Below are 16,514 nucleotides of genomic sequence, written 5' to 3'. Positions count from 1 at the left end.
TAAATTTACTATTTCATCTGTTTTTAATTCCATGAGGAATCTTCTCCTTTGTTTAATTTGAATCATACTTAAGATGCTCTTGACACTTAGGCGAAAAGTTTGTGTTGAAGTCTTAAGTAATAAATCCATAGTTAACCTTTAATTTAGTTGTGCCTTGTGTTCCAGTTGGTTGTGTAATAAACACTGGCCTTCATAGCCTTAACCATAATTAAAAACTTCCATCTCTTGAATCTAAGTATTAAATGTTTAATTTTTTTTTTCTGAATTAATCTGTTACTTATCAAGTCTCCAATGCTGTCAGATGTCACATTTTCTGTCTTAAGTTACTGTGCTAATTGCACCAATCTACATGTTTGTCTTCCTCCAAATCTTTTTTTTTCCCTGCTGTCATCTTAGTATCAAAAACCTGTTTTTATTACTCTTACCTTTCTCCTGTTTGACCACACCACCTTAAATTAGCTCTTCTTTACTTTCTTGAATGTCAATGTCAAGCTTATTTCTAATATAATAATTTTTAAAGATTGTCATAACATCTGCAGTCTTTTCTAATTTGATCATCTGCATTATTGCCAACCTTCATTCAGATCCATAAGTTAAAGTTGATTTGAACACTGTCTAGTATTTTTTTTTTTTTTTTTGGGCTAATTACCATAATTCCATATAAATTTATTCTGTTAATTCTCTGCTATATCACTTATTATTCCATATTTAAATTGCCATCTTTGCTAAGAATTTGCCAGCACAACTGAAATGCTTCACCTATTTTCTATATTTTCTGTTGAAAATGTAATTGTTTTCCACATGCCTATTTATTTACATTCTTTAATTGCTCATTTTTATACCAAATTTGTTAAACATATATTAGAATTTTGTACTGGATTTGTTTAAGAGTATAGTATCTGCATAAAGTAAGGAATGAGTTTAATACTATAGATGCACACCATAATGGAATGATGTAGGATAAAGAACTATGAAAAAGTCCTATAAAAACAATGCTTTTTGAAGCTTACAAACAGTAAAGGCTCTGAAGTTTCATGACAGTAAACTGAATTTCCTGGCAGTGATATCAAAATCAGTATACAGGAAATGGCAGGAAGCCATACATTGAAAACAAAATGCAAGGGAAATGGTTTTGAACAGACAAAAATTGCAGGAAACTGTATGTTGATGACAACACAAAGGATTAGCAGGAACCACGTGTAAAGCATAGCAAATGTATGCTTTACACATGGACACCTTGGCAATTCTCATAGAAGGGATGTAAGTTCTGTTTGCTACAACTTGGTATTAACTAGGTCTACCTACTCACTGATGAGACCTCAAAAAGGTTGAAACCAGTCTGGGTAGTGACCTTCTCTCATAATGTAGAACAGTAATACAGCTCCTAGGAGCTAAGTTCACATTATGGGTAAATACTAAGAATAGTGATTGGAGCTTGCTCCACCCTTACTATGAGTTGTCTCAGTTTCCACTACCAAATGGGTCAGGTGTTGCACTATCCAGGTATTTGCTTACGCTTGGAATCGCTGAACTTTATATAGTTTCTATATTCAGCATGAAACTCTTTGAGTTTCTTATTCGGCTAAGGAACAATATGGGATGTAATATCCCTTAACTTAAATACCAAATGTGATAACATGAAAAAGTATAAATGCAAAAAGTAATAGGAAATATAGAAAGAAGAGGATGAAATTATAAAAATGAAAATTCAGAATTAAAGTTTAAATTCCAGAATGTTACGTTACTTTAAATCTTCGTAATGAATTACATAGGTGCAGCCAGACCTGTACCATTTAAAATCAAACGTTTAGGTCATATTCTAAATCAGAAACTTCCAATTTAAATAAATAAAAAAAAAAAATTTTTTTTAAAAGAATCTTTGGAGCACAATGAGAACATTATGTTATCTGTTTCAGATGATATACTGTTATAACATCTTCATTTCAGCAACACCAGTTACGTCTGTGTGATGCTTCTCTAATTCTTCTGCTAGTTCCATTTCATTTTCAATGATAATTCTCATGTTGATGGTGCCTATTGAGAGTTTTTTTTTCGACATAAAAGGGGCGATTGAAACAAAAGAGACAAAAACTGGTGAGATCTTTCTAAGCAGTAAATATAAATTGTTATATTCAAATAACAATCATGGAAAAAACATATCTATAGTAATCACTCACTATCTACAGATGCTGTGTGGTCACTCTGATGCTCGGTGATGTGCCACATGAGACCTCGCCATGTAGTCCTGTTGTTTGGTTTTCTGTTGGCCTCTGATCTCTGAAGATCAGTCACTCCACACACGCCATCCATCCATCCATCTCATTGATGGTCTACCCTTGCCTCTTTTTCCAGGAACTTTACCTTCTATTACTGTTTGAGAAGTCTCCCTTTCATCCTTTCTATGTGTCCAAAATATTTTAACTTTCTTCTGACAATATCCTTAATAAGCCTAAAAGTTCTGCTGATCTTTTCTAACACCCATTCATTTGTACGCCTTTCAGTATATGACATCCTCAACAGCCTTCTGTAACACCACATCTCAAAAGCAGATATCCATTTCTTATCTGACTTCTTTAGGTTCCAAGTCTCACATCTGTAAGTCATTGTTGGAAAAACAACTGCATCCAAAATCCTCAGCTTAGTTTCCATTGAGATAATCCATCCTTCCAGATTTTAGACAGGTGGTCTCTGACTGTTGTTTTAGCCATTCCTAACCTTTTTCTGACGTCTTCTGAACAGCAATTCTTCACATTAATAATGGATCCCAGGTATTTAAACTTACTGACTTCCTCAATTCTTTCTCCATTAAGGTACACTTGTTTCTCAAGAGCTTCTCTGTTTGTATTTCCTTTGAGAACCATAATCTTTGTCTTGCTAGGATTGAGTTGAAGTCCTCTGTTATTACTGATCTTGTTAACTTTGTCAAGAATTAGTCCTAGTTCTTCCATGTCATTACAAAGGAGTACTGTATCATCAGCATACCTCAGATTACTGATCAATCTACCTCCTATCCTAATTCCTGTCCTGAGCTCATCCAATGCTTCATGCATGATGTCCTCTGCATATATACTAAACAAGTGAGGAGAAAGTAAACATCCTTGCCTAACTCCTTTTCCAACTTGAAGCCAGTCAGTCAAACCAACACCTGTTCTTACCATGGCTTCTTGCTCCTTATACAAGTTGGCTGTCAACCTGATAGTGTGTTGAGGAAAACCCATTCTTTTCATTACTTCCCACAGTTTCACATGCTCAACACAGTCAAAAGCTTTAGAGTAGTCTAAGAAACACATTACCAAAGGGAGTCTGAATTCTTTATATTTTTCTATGATCTGTCTAAGGCAAAGGATCTGATCTCTGGTGCCTTACCTTTCCTAAAACCAGCTTGTTCCTTGGGCATCTCTGCCTCAACTTTGCCCCAATCCTATTTAGCATGATCTTCAATAAAATTTTGCTTGCATGGGATATCAAACTAATAGTTCTGTAATTCTTGCATGCCTTCATGTCACCTTTCTTATGTAGTGGTATGAAAACTGACTTCTTCCAGTCTCTAGGCCATGATCCTGTCTCCCATATCCTTGTAATCAATCTATGAAACACTCTTATCCCTCTATCCCCTGTGGCCTTAATTAACTCTGCTGGGATTTCATCTGCACCTGGGGCCTTATTGCTTCTGAGATGCTTAACTGCTCTTTCAACTTCATGCCTAAGTGGAGGAGGTTCCAAATCAAAATTTTCCTGGTGGGAGGGCTCCACATTATCTTTATCCACTCTGCTGTTCAGTTTCTCACAGTATTCTTTCCATCTGTTTTTGATTTCCAACTCTTCTGTTAGTAATGATCCATTCCTGTCTTTGATGACATTCAATTTAGGCTTAAACTTGCCTTCTCATCTGGAACTCTATTTCTTCACATTTGTTAGCATAGAACTTTTCCTTGTCCTGCTTGATGGCTCTTCTGACTTCTCTGTGTAATCTCTTGTATTCTTCAGTCCCTGTGTCTCTTTGTTTTTTTTTAATCGCCTTCTTTTGATTAGTTCCCCATGTTGAATCTGATATCCATGGGTCTCTTGGTCTTCTTATTGGGCTGAGATACTTCTTCACTGTATCCTGTATTATCACCTTCACTCATTCTCAAAGCATTTCTGGTGAGTTCTCCTCATTGGTCTCCAAAAAATCATCCAACCGAGTTGATGTTTCTTCTGTGAATCCATCCAATCTCGTGGGATGTGCCCGACCTGGAAGTTTTTGGAGTCTTAGTCTTACTTTGGCCCTTACTAGCTGATGGTATCTTTCACATTTTTCACTGCTGCCATGCACTCCTGCCATTTTCAGAAGCAGTAAGAACAACAAGTAGCAAAATAAAATATAAACAAAAATTCCAACAACAAAACTACTGAAGGACACTTGTAGCCAGATTAAAAGAATGCAACACAATTTGCAATAAGAATCCACACTACACACAAGTATGCACATCAGAGATGCTTGTCTTCCACCGCTGAAGAGCCAGGATGTAATCAATCTGGTGCCTTGGCCTATCAATGTTAGATGTCCAAGTATAGGTCCGTCGTGGATGTTTCTGGAAGCAGGTATTGGTAATAACTAATCTGTTAGCACGGGCAAATTCCAACAGTCTTTTGCCACGGGTGTTACTTACACCCAGACCAAACATGCCACACTCCGGCGTGACTCTCATACTCTTTCCCACTTTTGCATTTAAGTCCCCTAAGATGCACAGTATGTCTCTCCTTGGTAGGCAGTTCAAAACAGTTTGTAAGTTTTCATAGAATTCCTCACTCTATTCTTCAGGCCTATCCGTGTGTGGTGCATAAACTACCACAATTGATACGTTGGTAGCTGAGCCTTAAGTCTAATTGAGAGTATCCTATCATTAATGGGGTTATAGCCAAGAAGGCTTCTTGCCTGAGCTGTCTTCAGTATCACAGCTACCCCATGATGTTTGAGTCACCACCTATAGTATTCAATGGTAAATACGAGGCTAATCTTCTTGAATGGCAGGCAATATCAAGTAGTTTTTGGGTAGATATCTGAATGAGAAACTTAGATATAATTTGGACAATGAGACTTATTTGTGCCTATGGTCCCACAGAAGGTTTTACTAAAGTAGAAGCCGGAATTTCTTGAGCTTTTAGAGAAAGTAACTGACACAATGAAAAAAGAAAAGTTGGTCCTTGTTGGGCATCTAAATAGAGTAGAAAGTGATTGTCAGACATACAGAAATATTTCAGGAAACTTTGGAGAAAAGAGTAAAGCTAATAATAATGGCAAATACCTGTTGGATTTCTGCTCAGGACATGGACTGGTTATTACTAACACAATGTTCCAACATACTGTGCATAAATTCACATGGAGAGAAGAAGCAAGGAATAAGGAAAGTCTCATTGACTATGTTATTGTTGATAGTGATGTTTTCTCACCTGTGTACATGCATGCATATACCATATCCTAATAGCAAAATTATGCTATGCTTTATTTTAATAGCAAAATAAAGCATACAAATACATGCTTATGTGTATTGTTTTTGGAAGACGAGTTTTAATTTCAAGGTTGAAAGAGAAAAAAAAGAAGAAATTATTTATTTTCATTCATTTCAACCCAAAAAAGAAACTTAATAAAAATTATGCAGTGCTTTTTAGTGAAGAATGGAAACTTACTGAAAATCCACTTTCCAAAAGAAAATGATACAAAAAATTTCATTCATTTTGAAGTTTTTTCACCTAACTTTAGAAAAATTAAAGGCTTATTCTTTAACTTGAAGCTGAAACTTTTTTTTAAATACATAGTAAATAGTTGTATGATTAATTTATTGAATTTTTGCACTTCACAGAATTACTTACTTCAATTTCCAGCAAGCAACAGTTTTTGCAAAGAGAAATCATCATTCATACAATTCTTACTATGGTAAGAATTGTATATTTGACGTGCAACTAGCTATAATCAAGAATCAATATACTCAAAGTCCTCTTGAATAACAAAATTAAGCATATGAGATGTATGCTTTCTGCTATTCATTTTCATGTACAAAACAGAATTTTCAACCTTCTCAAAATATTTCATGATTTTCCAGTACTAGAACTTTTTTTTTTAAAAAAAAGTTCTCTCCTTTAAATATGAAAGCTTATACAGTTTCACGTATATATCAGCAATTCAGTTTTGAATGAGAAAAGTTTGTTTGATTGTGCTTCAGAAGTTTTAGTTGCAAATTCAATCATGCCAACACTGAACTTTAGGAATACATTGCACAACTAGAATATCTTCCATCAATCTTTGATTCTTCTTTCTTCTGTTGTCATAGGGGGTATAGTTTACAAATCTGCTGCATGCAATGCTTATTATAATGTTTTGAATCAGAGATAATTCTTAAAGTTTTGTTACTTGGCTACGAAGTAAATTATACCACATGATAAGAAATTATATTCTTGTTTTAATCCTTTACCTAAGTGTAAGCAGTTTGTGCAAAGTATTTTCAGTACTAGCCTACTTATATATAGAGACTGATTCAATGAAAATGTATAGCTATAGCATCCAACATGAAGATGTTGAATTCTTGAATGGTAAGCATGTTCAAGAAATGTGAATTGAATTGAACTGTTCAAGATGTTCAAGAAATGCAGATTTTAAAATGAAAAATTGGACAGTGTTCCTTATCAGGGCTTATGATTTCATTAAGGAAGTGAATATTTCACTTAATGAAATTGAAGTATTCTTTGAATCATTGGAAAATGCAGCTCTATCCAATTACTCCAAACAAAAACTGATTCTTGTTGGAGATATAAACAGCAGAATAGGAAACAAATTACAACCTTACAAAATGTTATGAGAAAATAAGAAAGTCTTAGAAAAACCCTTTGACCTTCAGACATGCTGACATCATTCTTTGTGCATCTTTGAATTATCTATCCATGACAATTCTTAGAATTCTTCACTATGGTCACGTATTAACCTTTGGACATGATGTCATTCTTCATGCTTTGGAAATTTCCATCTATGATAATTCCTGGAATTCATTATTTTTATAATTTGACTTACTGATTTAACATTAGTTAATATCGTTACATGACGATGTCATGAGCCATATTATTTTACCAAAGGCTCATTACAAGATTATTACAAAAATTAATATTTCTCTAAGTACATTCACCTAAACAAACAACATCCAGAAATGAACATAAGTTATGAAGTCGCATATCGTGAGAGATTTTACAAGACTTCTTGAGGATACAACTGAGAGAATTTGAAAGTGATCATCTAGTTTGAACAAAGATAAAAGTGAGTCACATTGAAAAGAAACACAAATAAAGAGTTTCAATAAGATTCAAACATCTTTCCAATGTACGTCGGATGTATATTATTGGTGGATGGGGGTGGAGAGAGTGGGTAAAAAAAAAGACAAACTGATTCAGCAGCTAAACATTTACTCAGGCAGTGAAGCATGGGATAAAACTGTCTCAAGAAAAGGGGGGAATGGAACTTCACAAGAGACTCAAAACATTTTTTGAATTATGGTCCAAGCAACTGAGGCTGTAGGGCTTATGTAATTTTCTTTAATTTTTTTTTTTTTTTTTTTTTTTTTTTTTTCTTCTGGCCAGTTAACTTTTCTTTACATATGCTAGTTAACTTTACATGTAAGGAAAGTAAGTTACATGTAAAGTTAACTAGCATATATAAAGATAACTAGCTGCTGATAAAATTTAGAGTATCAGAAAAGGATGTGTGCATTGTTGGTGATTATAGTGGTACAGAAAGTAAAGTTTTTTGTCATAGTCTTTGTTTGAATATACAACTTTTGTTTAACAAAAGTTGTATATTTTGTGTAATGTTAGATATTGTCATTTTAAAACATCTCCCAAGATGTCTTTATTAGGGAAGTTCAATATGGAAGATTTTGTTCAGTCTGGTGTGTGTGTGTGTGATGTATTTGTTATGAAAGGAAAGAATTGCAACAAGGAAAGCAAGGCTGGTGAGTGAATATGTAGAAAATGTTTTGAGAAGGAGTGCCAGTAATGTTTAGAAAGTTAAATGCATGATAGTGGAGAATATTGACAGAGGTCAAGAACATTTGTTGGAGATTATTGTGGAAGGTTAGGAGAATGAAGATGGCCTCATGAAAGAAATAATGTGCTTACATAGTCCATCATGGAACAAAGTGCAAGATGGAATGATTGTAAAAATGTCATGAGATGGATACAGCTGATGAGAGAAAGAAATAATGATGTACAACTGAGTGAAAGAAGGAAGGAGAAAAACTTACTTCTATGATAGTAGGAGGGATTATAAGAGTGTGACTAAATATTATTTCCCTAGTGTGAAAAGTAACATCTGAAACTGCCAAGATGTAAAAAAGGTAAGATTAACTGTTTTGGTAAGCACTTGCAACCTGAAAGGACTTTCCGGATTTAATCTGTTCAAAATTACCCTCTCATACACCTTCAGTGCATAGGAGAGCTATAGGCCTGTAGCTCTTTGGATCCTCAGCAGGTTTATCCAGTTTCAGGATAGGTATTACTTTCATTTGCCTCCATAAGCAGGGTATTTTAGCAAATTTCCAACAAAAGTTGAAAAATTCTAACAACCACTTCATTGCCTTTTCTCCCAGATTCCTTAGTATCTTGTTTCTGATATCATCTATACCGGCAGCTTTTCCTGATTTTAAGGCTTTTAGGGCATTTTAGAAAATAGAATGAAGTAATATAGATGTGGCTTCTCCATAATGCACATCAGTTTAAATACCAGTAGACAAAAAAATATAATTTATTGGCCTTAGTAATACTTCTGGGTGTAAAATAGTCTATACCAATGACAGCACTGCACTTCCTTCACAGGAATTGTGGCTGTTGGCCCCATGAAATCGATAATAATGCTTTTGAAGGCTTTAATGTCAAGTATGCTGGCCCAATCCTGAAGATGTGTACACCTAACATAGAAGGCATTTCCAAATTCAAATATAATTACCTATCAAGAATTTTAATTAATAAATTTTTATTTATTTATCTCACACACAAGAGGTAAAAAAACATATAGCATATCAGTACTCACTGTGAGCTGTAGATGAGGGTTGAGAAAGAAGAAACCTATTGACATTTTTCTTGAAGAGCTGTAGGTTGAAATTGTTGAGAAAGACATGAAGGCTGCTTTAGAGGGCAGAGGTAGATGGAATAAATGAGGAAGAGTAGTAGATGCAATGAGTTTGCAGTTGTATTTGTAGAGGGATGTTGGATAGCAGCTGCTCTTGTTTTAACAGGCCTAACAGCAAGTGGAGAAATGATGCTTGCTAATTTACTGAAGCAGTGACCATGGAAGTATCTCTAGAAGAAACATAGAGCTGAAATATTGCATCTGTGAGATAGAGGTTGAAATGAACCTGTGAGGGAAGGATCATCTATGAGCCAAATTGCTCTTCTCTGGATAGCATCAAAAATTTTTAAGATGTTTTTAGGTGAACCACCCAATGTGTGTGTACATTATTCTATGGATGGGTGGATTTGGGATTTATATATGGTTAGTAGCTGGGTAGGTGTAAAATAGCTTCTTGAGCAGAAAATAATGCCTAGTTTTTTAGAAGCTGAGGAGACTATTGATGTGATGTGTTTGTGCTAAGAGAGGTTGGAGGTAATTGTCTGTCCAAGGAGAGTGTGTTCATTCTGTTTGAGGACATGTGTATTACTGAGGATGAAGGAAGGTAAGCTGAGATCCCTTTTGCAAGAGAAAAGGTGGGACTGCAGTTTGGCAACATCGAATGGGACTAGGTTATCTTTGTCCCACTGAAGGATGGTATGGAGATCAAATACATTTATATTTAAAAATAATAAATAAAACATGAACATTCAGACTATTGGGTAATATGGCATACTGGAACATTTGATGTAAATTTAGCTGCTTTATTTACAAATATCATAGTTGTGAAGATACTTTGTTGTGAACATTAGTTTTCTCATGTTTGGGTAAAGGATAAAACAAGAATATAATTCTCAACTGTTACTTTATATTGCTATTTATTAAAAAAAACATGTATTCCACATATAAGAAAGTAGTTCATTTGGGTTTCATTGTGTGTTCAAAACTGATGCTACTGCATGTATGTATTGTAGAAGCATGACCTCAGTGATACTAAACTTTCTTTTGTATTTGCAGCTATAACAAATTGATATTTGTATTAATAGATTTCTTAAAATTCATTTGATGTTAGATTTTTTTCCTTGTAATATTTTCAAGTTGAAAATTAACAGTTGTGTGCTTTCAAATAACAGTATGAAACTGCTTGTGAAAGAAATTGTATATTGTACTGCATAATGTGTAGTTCAGACATTGTATATAGGAGATTGATATAATCTATTAATAGAAAGACCATTTGAGAATATTTGTCATTTAAGTGATGCATTATGAGAATTAGGAAGTCACTGTTCATTTAAACTGAAACTGTATTAAAGTATAATTTTCGAGTGGTGCTTTTCAACTAGTGGCATTTCATTATTTAGAATATCATGAAGTGATAAATAATATAAATTATAACTACAAGAATTATTTATTTAGCATATATGTAGTATTTAAACTAAAAATAATATGACATTTCTGGAAATTAGGTTAACTAAGTATTACTTGTGAAAGGCTTTTCAGGCAACTGAATTTTTAGGTGCACTTTCTTTTAATGTTTTAATGATTAGTATTCATTATGATAAAATTATGGAGACTTCCACAGTGTTTGATTTTTAGACATTTCAACCTTCATATTAAAGCCAATATCTGGAGTGCATTCACACACAGAGAGAACATGAATCAAGTTAAATTGCAATTCAAACAGTATGTCACAGTAATACTGATTTGGTCAACTGTTACTCTACTGGCCCAACCCCTGGTTAAGGAGACTGGGGAGCATCAAAGCTATATCCTATTTTGCATAACTGGAGAATTATTAATCTCTGTAGCATTGGTGGTGGCCAAGTCACTATTTCAAATAAGGACTGAGCTTTGTTATCAACAAATTGACTAAGGTACTGGAGTACTACATAGTCATAATTATGACAGAAACAAAAAGTTATGGGATGACTGTGTGGCATTCATTATTATTGAGGGTAGGTTAATTGATAAGAATTTCATATGCTCTTTTAAATTAACTCTATTCAATGCACCTATAACTACAGGTGAAGCTGGATGCATGATTCCTATCCAGAAAGGAACACAAAATATACATTAAATTTAATAAGTATGGTCTTTCTGATCATGCTCTGATCAGAAAGCTCTAATTTCCAGTCAATTCTGTGATCAGAATTGACTGGAAACATATACCTGTTCCTTACATCACCAAAACCCTGTTATGAACATGAATTTAAAGGAATTGGAGAATTCTAATCCATCCATACATTTCATTTGACATTAAGAGATTCCGTATGGTCACTCAAATGCTCGGTGATGTCCCACACGATTCCTCACCATGTGGTCCTGTTGTATGCTTTTCTGGAGGCTTCAACTGACTGATCTTCAGAGAGTTGAGATATAAAGATGTCAATGAGATGGATGGATGACACCATCCATCCATCTCATTGACAGTCTACCCCTTCCATCCTTTCATTTTGTCCAAAGTATTTCATCTTTCTTCTGTCAATATCCATAAGGAGCCTTAAAGTTCTACTGATCATCCTTTCTAGCACTCATTCATTTGTCTGCCTTTCAGTATATATTCTCAACAGCCTTCTGTAACACCACATCTCAAAAGCAGCTATCCTTTTCTTGTCTGACCTCATTAGGTTCCAAGTCTTACATCCATAAGTTGCTGTTGGAAAAGCATCTGCATCCAGTATCTTCAGCTTTTGTTCCTGTGGAGATGGATTCATCCTTCCAGATTTTAGACAAGTCTCTGACTGCTGTTTTAGTCATTCCTAATCTTCTTCTCACATCCGAACACCATTTCTTCACAGTAATAATGGATCGCAGGTACTCGAACTTGCTGACTTCCTTAATTCATTCTCCATTAAGGTACGCTTGTTTCTCAGGAGCTTCCCTGTCTATTTTTTCCCTTTGGGAACCATAATCTTCGTTTTGTTATGATTGAGCTAAAATTCTCTGTTTATACTGATCCCATTAACTTTGTCAAGAATTTGTCCTAGTTCTTCCTTGTCATTACAGAGGAGTACTGCATCACCAGTATACCTCAGATTACTGATTAATTTACCACATATCCTAATTCCTGTCTTGAGCTTATCCAATTTCACTCACACGATGTCCTCAGCATAGATACTAAACAAGTGAGGAGAAAGTAAACATCCTTGCCTAACTCCCTTTCCAACATGAAGCCCAAAACTTGTTCTTATCGTGATTTCTTGCTCCTTGTATCATTTAGGTATCAGCCTGATAGTGTGAGGAAAGCCCATTCTTTTACTTCCCACAGTTTCACATGCAAAATACAGTTAAACGTTTTACAGTAGTCTATGAAACACATTACCATAGAGAGTCTAAATTCTTTATACTTTTCTGTGATCTCTTTGGTGCCTTTACTTTTCTTAACATGCTTGTTCCTGCATCTCTGCCTCAACTTTGGCCTCAATCCTGTTTAGAATGATCTTTAATAAAATCTTGCTTGCATGAGATATTAAACTAATAGTTCTATAGTTCTTGCAATTCTTTATATTTCCCTTATGTAGTGGCATGAAAACCAGTTTTCAGTCTCTAGGCCATGATCCTGTCTCCCATATCCCTGTAATCAATCTACGAAAAATTCTTATCTCTCCATCCCCTGTGGCCTTAATTAGCTCTGCCTGGGATTTTATCTGTACCTAGGGCCTTACTGCTGTTTAACTGATCTTTTAACCGTATGCCTAAGTAGAGTAGGTTCTAAATCGAAATTTTCCTGGTGGGAGGGCTCCAAATTTTAATTATCCTCTCTGTCGTACAGTTCCTCACAGTATTCTTTCCATCTGTTTTGATTTCCAGTTTTTCTGTTGGTACTACTCCATTCCTGTCTCTGATGACATTCAATTTAGGCTTATACTTGTGCTTTAGGTCACGAACTAAACAAAACATCCTTTTATAATTGCACCTCCTCATCTGGAACTCCACGTTTATTAGTATAAAACTTTTCCTTATCCTCCCTGATGGCTCTTCTGATCTCTACAGAATCTCTTATATTCCTTAATCTATTTCTGTTTTTCCAGCTGCCTTCTTTCAATTAGATCCCACTTTGAATCTGATATTTATGGGTCTCTTGGTCTTCTTATTGGATGAGATACTTCTTGGCTGTTTTCTGTATTATCACCTTGACTCCTTCCCAAAGCATTTCTGGTGAGTTCTAACTAATCTCCAATAAATCATCCAACTGAGTTGATGTTTCTTTTGTGAACACACTAGGAATTACTCTGAAATCCATTGTAGTGGGATGTGCCTGACCTAGAGGGTTTTGGAGTCTTACCCTGACTTTGGCTCTTACTAGTTGATGGTCTGTACCACAGTCTGCTCCAGAACAAGTATACACATCAGAGATGCTTGTCTTCCACTGTTGAAGAGCCAGGATGTAATCAATCTGTACCTTGACCAATCCATGCTAGATGTCCAAGTATAGGCCTGTCGTGGATTTCTGGAACCAGGTATCGGTAATAATCTGTTAGCATAGACAAATTCCAATAGTCTTTCACCATGGGTATTACATTCACTCAAACCAAACATGCCACATTTTCAGGTATAACTCTCATACTCTCTCTCACTTTGGCATTAAAGTCCCCCTAAGATGTAAAGTACACATCTCTTTGGTAGGTGGTCCAAATCAATTTTTAAGTTTCCATAGAATTCCTCTCCCTTTCTTCATCAGGCCTATCTGTGTGGAGTGCATGAAGTACTGTGATTGACACTAGTAGGATGAACCTTAAGTCTAATACAACGTATCCTGTCATTAACAGGGTTATAACCAAGAAGAGGGGTGGGGTTCTTGCCTGAATTGTCTTCATTATCACAGCTACCCCATGATGCTTTGAATCGCCCTCCTGAATAAACATCTAGTTTACCATCCTGTCTTTTGAAGTGGCCTTCATTCCATTTGGTCAGGATGTCAATTTTATATCTCTTCATCTCTTTGCAGGCAATATCAAGAGTAGCCACTGTAGACCCCAGACATTCCATGTGCCTATCTAAGATTAATCATATATCCTCTGTAATCCTCATTCACTATATCACTGACTTTTGTTGGAAACTGTAGTATACTTTTCAAACAGGACCCTCTGCCGAAGTCCTGAATGTGGCTCTGATTATTCTGTGCGACATCCGATGCAGCATGAGATGTAATAAAAAGCGTAACCATATTAGCATTTTGGAGTTGAAGTCACTGCAAGAAAAAAAAAAAATGGTAAGATTGCAAAGGCCCTTTCTCCATATCTGGCCAAGTGCAGAAAGAAGGGGGAGGGACTAGTCTACAGATAATATAACAGATGTATATTACATGAAGCAGGTATGGTCTAGCATCAGGTACCTTGGGGTTTGCCACTCCCATACTAAAGTGAGCCCTTGAGGTGAATTCTAAACTCCCAACCTAATCTCAAATATGATGATGCCTAAATCTCTCAAGAATATGGGGCACACACATCTTACCCACATAAATATCTTAATTATGACCTGTCCTAACAGGTCATTAATTAGGTTTGTTTCAATAATGAAATACTGTGAGTTAGCATAATAAAAATAATTACAAAACCGAGGAAAATTCGCATAAATTTCGAAAATATCATCGACCACCTTTACTTCTGCTTTTTCATTTGTGCTTGAATCATCAACACTCTAACTTAAAATTCACTTCTGAATTAGAATGTAATGGTTCACTCCCATTTCTGGACCTTCTATTAACTAAGGAATTGGGTAAATTAAAAGTCTCTATATTTTGAAAGCCTACACATACTGACAGATATCTACAAGGTCCTAGAAGATGATGCCTTGTCCGTCATTATAGAACTCAAAAATTGGATATTATTTCCACTAGGAGCAAGAGCCTGCTGACTCAACATTGACAAAGACAAACTAGTCAAAGAACTTTAACATTTAAGAAACATTTTCCTTCAAAATGGCTATAATGACTACACTATCTCTAGACTACTGAACCAACATGAGACCAGAGAAATTTCTAATGAAGAAAACAGAGGATTCATCATGCTCTTTTTTATATATATATATATATATATATATATATATATATATATATATATAAGCTCCATTTCCATAAAACTAGCAAAAATACTTATGGAATATAAAATCAAAGCAGTATTTACTTTCTTTATCAAGATGAGATCATTACTCTGATCCACAAAATCTTGGCATAGCCACTTCGCTATCTGGGTGTTTATCGGTTATGGTGTGATTACCAATAATCTTACTATGGAGAAACAGAAAAATTAATGAAGAACACTTTCGAGATAATGAATACCATAGAAGTGAAGCCTCAGCTTTTGTCATCACACGTGCTCTCTTCAGCTGACCCATAAGGTGCTTTGGAAATTAGACATCAAGTTTAATGGGATAAATTGGAACTATTAAACTATACAACAGAGAGAAAAATCTGGGAGTCTTTTGGAAATGGCATTAGATCCTAAACATCTAAATATTAACCAACATATTAACTTGTCTGAGTACATCCTAGCCTTCATTAGTCAAACACCTTCATGTGAATGAGTAAGCATGCACAACGTTCTTAACAAATAGAAATATTTTAACAAAAACATTAGTCTCTTCTATCACTGCATAACAATTGTTACCTTTTGTTAGTCCTTAGCTTTGTGTGCTATTTTGTATATGTACACCTGAAGAAATCCTGTGTAATTGGGATGAAATGTGTTGTCAATTAAAATAAATATTATCAACTTATTCCTGTGTCCTGTCTTATAAACTTTATTCATGAACTGGCAAAGTCCTCGTGTGCAGACACACATGAGGGCAGGCTGAAAAGTTCTGATAAACACCTAGAACAAAAATAATATTAAAGCAACTGATATAACCACCAGAAAGAATATATTTTAAATTGTTTAATCCCCATGTTTCAATAATTTTTTTAAGGATATATATAAGAAGACATAAAATTAGAACTTTTCACCCCAACCCCTCGTGTGTGTGTGTGTGTGTGTGTGTGTGTGTGTGTGTGTGTGTGTGTGTGTGTGTGTGTGTGTAGACAAAGTTTAGTACTTTTTTAAATCTGCTAATCTTTTCTATATCTCATGATAGATTTAGATATTGGATCTGTTTAAGTTAGGACATTGAGCTAAGGTTTCACATCTTTCTTTATAAAGATGGTCTGTGAGGAAACTACTTATGAATGGCTCTCATTTTTTTCCAATGAACTGTTTAGTGTCGATAGCATGCTCAGTAAGTCCAGACTTTTCAGGCTTATGGTATTTAATAAGACTTTTGTTCTTCTAGATGAATAAAAGTAGATCTTTCTGTTTGTTTGAAATACAATAACCCACAAGAGCAAGTTATCTGGTAGATGCCTGAATAACTGAGATATGTAAACTCATGCTTAGAAGAAGCGAGAAAG

The 16,514-nt window shown here is 35.0% G+C and overlaps 1 protein-coding gene across 6 annotated transcripts in view; it reads left to right on the top strand.

Annotated features, from left to right (window-relative positions):
- Nucleotides 1-16,514, top strand: part of Lasp (LIM and SH3 domain protein Lasp) — a 287,808-nt gene that overhangs the window by 127,439 nt on the left and 143,855 nt on the right. The window lies entirely within an intron of this gene.

The sequence above is a fragment of the Typopeltis vanoorti genome, chromosome 15, assembly GCF_054136105.1.
Source record: "Typopeltis vanoorti isolate ZY-2024b chromosome 15, IOZ_Tvanoo_1.0, whole genome shotgun sequence".
Classification (NCBI taxonomy): Eukaryota; Metazoa; Arthropoda; class Arachnida; order Uropygi; family Thelyphonidae; genus Typopeltis; species Typopeltis vanoorti.
Note: the sequence above shows the minus strand (reverse complement) of the source record. Positions and strands in the feature narration are given on the sequence as shown.